Source organism: Strigops habroptila, chromosome 7 (genome assembly GCF_004027225.2).
Source record: "Strigops habroptila isolate Jane chromosome 7, bStrHab1.2.pri, whole genome shotgun sequence".
Taxonomy (NCBI): domain Eukaryota; kingdom Metazoa; phylum Chordata; class Aves; order Psittaciformes; family Psittacidae; genus Strigops; species Strigops habroptila.
The window spans coordinates 17,056,374-17,066,299 of NC_044283.2; the positions used below are offsets into that span (position 1 = coordinate 17,056,374).

At 37.7% G+C, this 9,926-nt stretch overlaps 1 long non-coding RNA gene across 1 annotated transcript; it reads left to right on the forward strand.

The window, feature by feature from the left end:
* Positions 1–719: 719 nt before the first annotated feature.
* Positions 720–5,178, forward strand: LOC115610873. The gene is made up of 3 exons (XR_003992365.1): positions 720–790; positions 4,278–4,326; positions 4,437–5,178. It is a non-coding gene; the product is annotated as an uncharacterized LOC115610873 (long non-coding RNA).
* Positions 5,179–9,926: the final 4,748 nt, after the last annotated feature.

Consider the following 9,926-nt stretch of genomic DNA (forward strand, 5'->3'; position numbering starts at 1 on the left):
TCATGCATTAAGATCCAAATGCTTAGCACTGTCTTCTAGTTTTAACATTTGGGATGCAGAGGCAGAAAGGAACAAATATGCTGTTTTGCTAGTCTTGTAGGATATTTTAAAGATGTTCTGAAGATTTCAAGTGTTATTAATACACAGTCTTTTGCAACATCTTTCTTTGCTTCAGTTCTTAATTGAAAACTGTATTCCTTAGTGTAAATACTAGAATGCATTATATGGTCATCTTCACCTGAATATGGCCATCCTATTTCATTAGTCTTCTTTCTCTTGTTTATTATCTTGAAGAGCCTTTGGTTATTTTCTAATTAGGTAGATCCAGGTTCATAGAATGAAAGTCACATTAAATGCTTGATGCTAAAACCATAAAGTTAATTTTTCATTAAAAAAAAAAACGAACCATACCAAACCAAACCAAATGAAGAGGAATGCACCTTAGAATGTCACATCTGATTAACTACCTTCCATAACCTTAGACTACAACACTGCATTACACTGACTTGACAAAAACTGCCTGCATCTTTTCTCCTCTGTGGCATAACTTTTAGCTTTGTAGTTCTGATATCAATACCAGATTGCTATAGATGATACAATTGTCCTGCAGAACTGCCTGATGACTGCTGGCATTTATTTTGCCTCTTTCTCCCCACCTCCCCCCTCTTTTTTCCTTCTTCTAGATTGGAAGTTTCCACCAGTCAGCAATGGGGAAAATTTCTGGTGTTAGCATGTATCAGAAAGAAGAGGAACAAAACCATGGTGCCTGTTGAGGAAAACAATATGCCTTGTAAGTGATCATGGCTAATTAGAGGAATTTCATGTTAAATCTATGGTTGCAGTACAACTGTTAGCAGTGTTTCATTTCAATGCAATGTGTATCAGCATTTGGTGATAGTAAGGTGTTGCATTTATAGGCATAGACAGCATTCTTTTCTGCTGTTATTCTGCTTATGAATAGTCTACAACTATGGCATTCCCAACAGATTAAAATAAGTAATATTTAAAATTTTGCTCATTAGCGTAGCAGTTTGTTGTGGTTTAAGCTGAACCCAGGACACAGTTTAAAATCTGCTATAAATTCTGAAGTCTTAAAGGACTTATTCTTGTAGCCAGTTTGTGGAAATTAATTAGAAAGATATTTCAAATGGTTAACAGGACCTCATTTAAATGTTAAGTAATTATTTTGTGTCATGTGGTTTCAAATAAAACATACCCAAAGTCTGCTTACTAAAGTTGCAGAAAAGCTAACTTCAGAATGCAATTATCAATATGGAAAATACACCATTTGAACAGTAAGAAAATACATGCAAGACCCAATTCTCTACTGATATAAATTGGTTTCACACTGTGAGAGTCAATATAATGTTTCATATAAGGCAATGGTCCAACACAAAAAGTTTTCATAGTCCTACTACAGGAGATTTATTCAAAACTAAAGTGACATGTTTGGCTTTACATGAACCATAGCTTCACAAGCCTTGGCCTCTTCCATCCACTTATGAATTCCCATTTTTAATCCTAGCAATGGTGGCTCAGTAACATGGCCAGAGACCTACCCACTGTGATCTGCCTCTGCAGGTTTCTTCCGGGCTGACAAAGCTGTGGTCAGACCCTGCTGTCTTTGTCTGCCACTGCAGAAGTGCCTGCTATCTGGGGCTGCAGTGTGCCCAGACCATCTTTCCTAAGTAAAATCTGTCTGAATGTCTGTCCAAAGAAGAACTTGGTCTCTTTGTTGTCCAGAACCATGACAGAAAAATTTAGAGTTAATTAGGAAGATCAGCCTTTTTCAAGAGGCCTTGTTTCCTGGTTGTTCCCAAAGACTATTGGATCTGAGAACTGAATCCATGTGCATGTTACTTGCACAGTAAAGTCCTGTTCATGACAAAATTACTTGAGGAAAGATTATTCCTAAGTTTTAAATTTCTTTGGTCTTGTCGCATGTACTGTTTTAGGCCCTGGGTGATTTGGTCCTTCGTCACTTGGTTTTTTATCATGTTGCTGTGCAAAGGAAGATAATGTGACAGGTCAAAAAGAAACATGATATAAGGTAACATATTATTTGATAAGTGCTACCAAATTTTCCTTAATGGCTTACATTATAGCTGTTACCATATGAATATATGTCAATCTGGAGCTATAAATAGGAATCAAATATGAGTATCCAAGATTTTTAAAACAGAGTATCAAAACTAAATAAGTTGACATTTAAAAAATTCTGTGTTCCTTCTGGAGCTGTCCACGCTTAATGTTTTCAAGCTTTTTTAATGTTTTCAAGTATTTTTATTTTCATACCACATTTCTTTCAGGTATTTAAAATTAATTTTTGAATACGAAGTATTTTGTGATTTCAGCATAGAGGATTTTATTTGAAGATTGTGATTACAGCACATTTCATTGATGCGGTTGATAGCTTGCAGCATCTGTGGTGAAAAAAACTTTAAAGACTAGAAACAAGAAAAGGAGATTAGTTCTTTGAATAACTGCATCAAAATTATTTTAAAAGCCTTAGGATACTACCCATCTTAGTGCTACCTTTCCCGCTTTCTTGGTTTTACTTCAGGCTACTCAATAGTTAAAACCTTGTTAGGACATTGATGTCCTTATTAAAAAGCTATACAGTGCTGAATTGTCTATTATAAAAGCCTATTTGACAGACTGAAAATGCTATTATGAAAAAATAATAGGAGAAAAACAGCCCTGATATTATATTACTGAAATAAAATTGGCCAGAATTATTCCAAGAATTAAAAAAGTATTGTGTGAAGTACCTCTATAAAGCAGATCAAAAGAATGGATTTTTGATGCCTTCTAATTAGCAGATTCTTATTGCAAGATATAGAGGCTGTTGTTACAGTGGTTTTTAACTCATTTTTCACTCTTTGCTCTTGTAGATTTGGTTAGAAAAATGTTATATAATAGGGAGCTTGGATTCCCGCATTGTTCAGATGCTTATGACAAGTTTGTCTAAGAAAAAGGGACCTCATATAATGAGTATGAAATCTGCCCACACCAGGCTATTTTCAAGGAACAGGAAATCCTGAATGGCCCCCCATGACAGGCTTGGAGGGATGGGTCACTGTCCATGATATATATGTTCAGAACTTGAACATCTGGCAGGACTGTTGTTGGATTAGGCACTTGCTTTAAGGAAAGGAACTAAAGGTCAATTACAAGAATGCACATTAAGATAAAAAAAACCAACTGTAGAAACTGGTGTCACTGAAAATAATTGGCTTGCTTTGGAAGCCACTTTTTACTGGATTAGAGTTATGAACTCAGATTTTCCTGGTAGCTGAATTGAGATCAGTAGAGCCAAGACTGGTCACAGCTAGTCTAAAGGGGAAGAAGGAGCCTGCAGTAATCCCCTGCGTCCTCTGTTAGAGTCCAGCCTGTGTGTCATTACAGTGGAGGAATATTTTAAGGTCTTTACAGAGCCTATGGTCTTCCCTTTTAAACATAATACTGTTACTCTGCAAAGCACATTTTACCTGAGAATACAAAAAAAGTAGGTAGGATCTCTATTGGTCTGAAACACCAGTGTTACAAAGCTTACAGACAATATTCATTGAGATCACTTCTACCAAGTCTGGCCAGGCACAAGTCTAAGATTACACAGCAATACAATGACAAAACTTAAAATTACAGTCCATTTTCTAAGGTCTAGCATCTTGTGCTTTCCTCCAGTTATGCCTCCTCATCCTCTCCCAGATGTATGCTTATCAAACAAAACTGTTCTGCTGTATGTCAGGGAACTTCCCTTTTAGTATACTCTGACACAGGAAATGCACCAACAAAGTTAAAAAAAAGCAGTCTGTTCTAATGGAAATCTTATTTCAGGATGAAACATCACTGAATCATGGCACTCCTGTATTCTTATGGAGCAAAAAGAACATTTTCTAAAACCTGCAGCTGTTTTAATTCTGCCTTTAAAATTCTCTCCTTTGAGCGTGTCTGTGTTTGAAAGCTGACTACTGCACATAAGAATTATCTCAATGTCTTTATGTCTCAATATTTTAGTGGTTTAACACTATCAATTGACATGATATGATAGATCGTTAGGTTCTATTAAGTACTTAATATATACTTCCAAATTGCCTCAGTCCTGCTGTAATGACTCCTACCTAAAAACCTCAAAGGGAATTAAATGGCTAATGATATTGAAATAATTGCAAGGATATGAGTTGGGGGGGGGAAGGCAGGGGAAGAAGGAAAAAAAAAAAAGAATACCCTCAAGGTTTTGGAACTAAAATTGAAGTGCTGTACCATTGTTATAGGTGGACTACTTTTTGGCTACTGTTGTAGAAACTGCAGAATTGAGAATGGGTAAGTAGGAAATATTCATCCTTCAGTAGTCATAGCCTCAGTTTTGTAGGTCAAGTGGATTTATGTGTGTATGTATTTGTTTATTTAAAATCTGCTTTCTGTTTTTGCAGGGGTAGATGCCTTTTATAACCAAACATGGCTCCACTTAAGTACACCTCATATCCTAGTATTGTTTAAGTAAACCCCCAGTGATGGAGTGTCTCGATGATGGTCTTAGTCATGTTGTTTAGTTTTAGGTAGACTTATGAGAAGCACAGAGTTTGACTCGATGATCCTTATAGTTCCCTTCCAACTTGGGATATTCTATGATTCTATGATTGTACATGATAAGTACTTTTAAAAAAAAACAGTGCTGAGGGTTCCCTCTCCCTTCCCCTCTGTGTAAGACACTGCTGCATTAGATAACTCTGACATTATTGAACTTCCAGCTAGATTAATTATATTTGTACTAGAAGGACAAGGTAGTTACATACTATGACCCTCCATATAACTGGAATTTAAGGCAGGAGTTGTATTGTTCCTCTAGGCTAACTCAGTCATTTTGAGTTTAAAAGGAAATTCATGAAGTCTCAAGGACTGGACAGGATTTTAAAAAATAAAAGGAATGAGTTTAAATGAATTTTTAATCTTTTACATGTTAAATCATATTCCTTAAGAGAAATGTTTGTGGAGTAATCTTATCTGAGCTGTTGGGAAATTTCATAATCACTGAACTTGTGTAGTTTTATCTTTAAAAGAAAATACATATATGGTTTACATGGATGTATTTTGGTCATGTTGGTAAAATCCTTAATTCTGCAGAAGTGTGCTATTCTGAAAAAGAAATAAATATCAGAATAGGAAGTAACAAAAGTCTTTGTATTTTTTGTGTTTTGTTGTCTTCTGCTTACAAGAATATTGAAAGCAAAGGTTTGAGTTGTTATTGCCATCAGCTGAATTGCAAAATCCTTTTGTTCAAATGGGTAAGACCATTTCTTCTGTTGAATATTAGGGTCAAAGTATGACCAAAAAAGACTTCTTTGAATCCTTTAGATGGTATACAGACAAGAAAATGAAACTCTGATTCTTGCTCACTTACACCAGTATTATACCTCTGCACACCCACTGACTAGTTACGAAGTCCACGGAGAGTAAGAGACTTAAATTGCCACATTGTAAGAAAAGAATCTGCTAGCACCATGACCATATTAGAATTTTGCTCATATAAGTCATAGCCTTTTCATAACCCTCTTTCTAATGGATAATTTGTCATATTTTTCTGTCTTTGTATCTTTGCCACTTCTTCAAAATCCATTACTTATACAAGAGCTTTCTCTATAGTCCTCTGCCATAAATAACTAAATCCAGGCACTGATGGTACCATTAAAAAGCATGCCTGAATGAGAACAAAGCACCTTTCCTTCAGTTGAATCATTATTTCTAATTTCAATAGTGGTCTCATTCAGGAGTCTCCAGCAGGGATTAGGAAACTGTACAAACAAATAACACAATGATAGCCCCTTTACTAAAAGCACAAATCTGAATTGAATATTATTACCATCATGCAGATAAATGCTGAATGTCTTTTATATCCATTGTACTGCAATTGCTAGTCAGTATGGTTCTTGCATCTTCAGAAACACATGAATGTGTCAGTCATCGACGGAGATGACAGCTCTGTAGACAGATAGGGAAGGAACTGTTCAAGACTTTTCTTTTTGTTTCTTTCGTATATTTTACTGAGGAGTAAAAGACCATGAGTAAACACAAACTCAATAGGAGTACTGTACAGAGGAAGATGTATTAAATTTGGTCAATAGTTGTTCTATCAGGAAATGTCAAAGCGAAAAAAGAAAAATCCTCAAATCCTCCTTTTCTAATTCCTTGTGAAAACTTCTAAGCCTGATAACAGATACAGGAGATTTTCTAGTTCCTGCAAAACCAGGAACTTTCCTATGGAAGTCCCCGATGACAATAGACAGGTTTTTTTTTTTTTCCATTAATTCATATAATGAATAAATAACACTTCACTCAGCAGATTAATTAGAAGAAATTGGCAGCTGAGACAGAACAGAATATAGAGAAATGTGATTACTTTCTAGTTCAGATTTTTGGTTTTTTTCTTTCTTCCTGTCTAATTTCACTTATGGCCATAGTGACTTTCCTGTTTCTCCTGGTAACAGGATCTCAAATGACACTTTCATGTTAGATGGCATAGAGTTATTGAATTCCATGAGTACAGTATGCTTAACAAGGAGGAAATTGTACTTGTATTCCACTCTTCATCTTCTTACCTGAAAGTCAGCATTTTACTCATATGACTCTTACAAAAGTCACTAATTTATTAAAAAACCCCTGGGCTTGCAGCTTTCAGCAAATTAAAGAACATTGTTTCAGTTATCAGAGGTTTGTAGAAGCTGCTTCTGCTGATAGGACTACAGTTGTTATTTTCTACTACAGAAGACCTTGATCTATTCTTTGCAGTCTAATAAGCTTATTTCATAGACTGAAACTTAATTGCATTCTTTCCATGAGAACACATCTACTGGCAAAATGACCTCCATATCCTCAAACTTGACTAGGCAATATGATTTCTTTCTACCTTTTCTCCTTGCAAACAGGAGGATGGACATAAAATTTGAACAATATATCTGTATTACCGTTTTCATCTGTGCTTTGGCTCTCAAATCCAGTTGGCATGACAGTTAAAATTAGCAGGACAAGGTCAAACTGTCAGGGATGAGGCTGGCTGTAAGCAGAAGCGTTTCTGTGGTTTTGTTTGCTTGTCATTTCAGCTGCTCTGTCAGCTTAAATACCATCAGTAGAAAAACACAGAGCATAGCTTAAGGAGTAATGGGGTGGGGGGCACATCTGAGCAATGATCAAACAAGAATAAAATCCAGAGAGGCCACACTCTCAGGACACTATGGCATGAGCGTCTTTCACAAAATGTCGGTGCAGGCCGATTAAACAAATGCTGCTGCCGAGGTAAAGCTGATCAACCTCCAGTTTACAGGAAAAGTTCACAAGCACTTGCACTACCATTCTGAATTACTATGGGTAAGTCACAGTGTTGTGATAAAATGGAAAGTTGCACAAAGCTTGAACATTTGTTGTACTTAGTATACCATTGTCTCACATTTTAGCTTGATTTGCATTCTGTTGACATGATTTAAAAGCCTTTCAAAATGGCTCTTTGCCCAGACACAGCTTGGAAGTCCAAGCTCTCCTACAAAAGCAGGTGAAATTGGTTTTACCACACATACAGTTCCATTCATAAATCTTTGATCAGTGTAGTTCAGTCAATTTTTCCATCAATAATTGCCTTTACCTAAAAGCTAGATGATACTCATTTACTGAAGTTTTTTTCAATTCTAACTCACTATCCTTTTCTTTCTCTTTCTAATCTCTATTCATATGCATACATTCATCAAAATAATATTTTCCCAGAGATTAATTATTCTCTTCCTGTAAAGAGAGGAAATACAAAGCTTTTGCAATACAAAATCATTGTAAAGGAAACTGAAGAGGGCTACATACCTAATTTTTAAAGTATTAAACTATTTTTTAAAAATATATAGTTATTTTCTGATGTTAGGTTTTAAAGTCATCAGGATGTGGGAAAGGGTAGGAAAAGATGCATAGCTAAAATACATGTATTTTAAAATTAGAGAACAGCCACATTAGATGGAAGAACAGTGTAACTTTTCTAGATACAGGAAAGCTTCATGTGTACTGTCAGACATTATAGACCCAAAGTTCACACTCCTTAATCAAGTGACTGTCCTGTAAGTCATTGATTAAGGATTGCAGAAATTGGCTCAAGTCCCTTGATCTCAGCTATGACAAGACAACAAAGGCTCACTTATGTCTGAGGGAAAAAGAGAGACAAGGAGTGTAACCAGGCACAAAGGAGGAAGGGAATAGCTGCTCAAATAGGTGCAGTGGAGAAGATAGAAATAAAGCTATGTGCCAGGGAGAGAAGGGTTAATGATTAAGGGGTTAAGCCAGATAAAGACCAAACTGAAACTGCTGGGTATAAAATGTATTATTAACTAGTTATGCAGCAGAGCAGCTACATATGGTGAAGGCATAGGAGGACAGAGGCTGTAAGCTGTAAGTAAGAAAAGCAGACCATCCCACTAAAAATAGCCACAGACACAGGTGAAAAAAGAGAATCATGATAAAAGACAGAAAAAAACCACTTAAAGCTGTCTCACTCTTCTGAGCAAATGACAGTGGCAGTGCTAGGGATTCATCTTCCCTTTCTGGGCCAGTGAATCTTAGCAGAGGCTAAATAGGATATGTAAAGACACAGCCCTTCTTTCTGGGGGGTTGACTTCCTTATACGAAGGAAGAATCACAGAATCACAGACTGGTTTGGGTTGGAAGGGACCTTAAAGACCATCTAGTTCCAATACCCTGCCATGGACAGGGACACCTTCCACTAGACCAGATTGCTCAAAGCCCCATCCAGCCTGGCCTTCAACACTTTCAGGGATGGGACATCCACAGCTTTCCTGGGCAACCTGTTCCAGTGCATCATCACCCTCAGAGTAAATAATTTCTTCCTAATATCTAATCTAAATCTACTCTCTTTTAGTTTAAAGCCATTACCCCTTGTCCTGTAACTACCTGTCCTTGTAAAAAGTCCCTCTCCAGTTTTCTTGTAGGCCTCTAGGTACTGGCAGGCTGCTCTAAGGTCTCCCTGGAGCCTTCTCTTCTCCAGGCTAAACAAGCTCAACTATCTCAGCCTATCTTCACAGCAACAGTGCTCCAGCCCTCTGATCATCTTCATGGCCCTCCTCTGGACTCATTCCAGAGGAGGAATCCATGGGTCCATGTCCCTTTTGTGTTGGGGTTCCAGAGCTGAACGTCCAGGTGGAGTCTCACGAGAGCAGAGTAGGCGGGGAGAATCACCCCTGAGTCTCTCAGCCTGCTGGTCATGCCCTTTTGATGCAGCCCAGCATACGGTTGGCTTCCTGGGCTGTAAATTCACACTGCTGGGTCATGTTGAGTTTCTCATCAACCACCATCTCAAGTCCTTCTTCTGTGGTCTGCTTTCAATCCATTTTCTGCCCAGCCTGTGTTTGTGCTTGAGATTGCCCTGACCCAGGTGCAGGACCTTGCACTTGACTTTCTTGAACTGCGTAAATTTGCGCTGCCCCTCCTCTCAAGCCTGTCCATGTCTCCCTGGATGGCATCCGTTCCCTCCAGCATGTCAACTGTACCACACAGTTTGTGTCATCAGCAAACAACTTGCTGAGGGCGCACTCAATCCCACTGCCCAGGTTGCCAACAAAGATGTTAAACAGCCCCAGTCCCAATGGAGGAAATCCACTAGTCACTAGTCTCCATTTGGGCATTGAGCCATTGACTCTTTGAGTGAGACCATCTAGCCAATTCCTTATCCACCAAGTGGTCCATCCACAAAATCCATGCCTCTCCAGTTTAGAGACAAGGATGTCATGTGGGATAGTGTCAAATGCTTTGCACAAGTTCAGGTAGATGATGTCAGTTGCTCTTCCCTTATCTAAGATGACTGTAACCCTGTCATAGAAGGCCACCAAATTTTTCAGGCGTGATTCGCCCTTAGTGAAGTCATGTTGTCTGTCACCAGT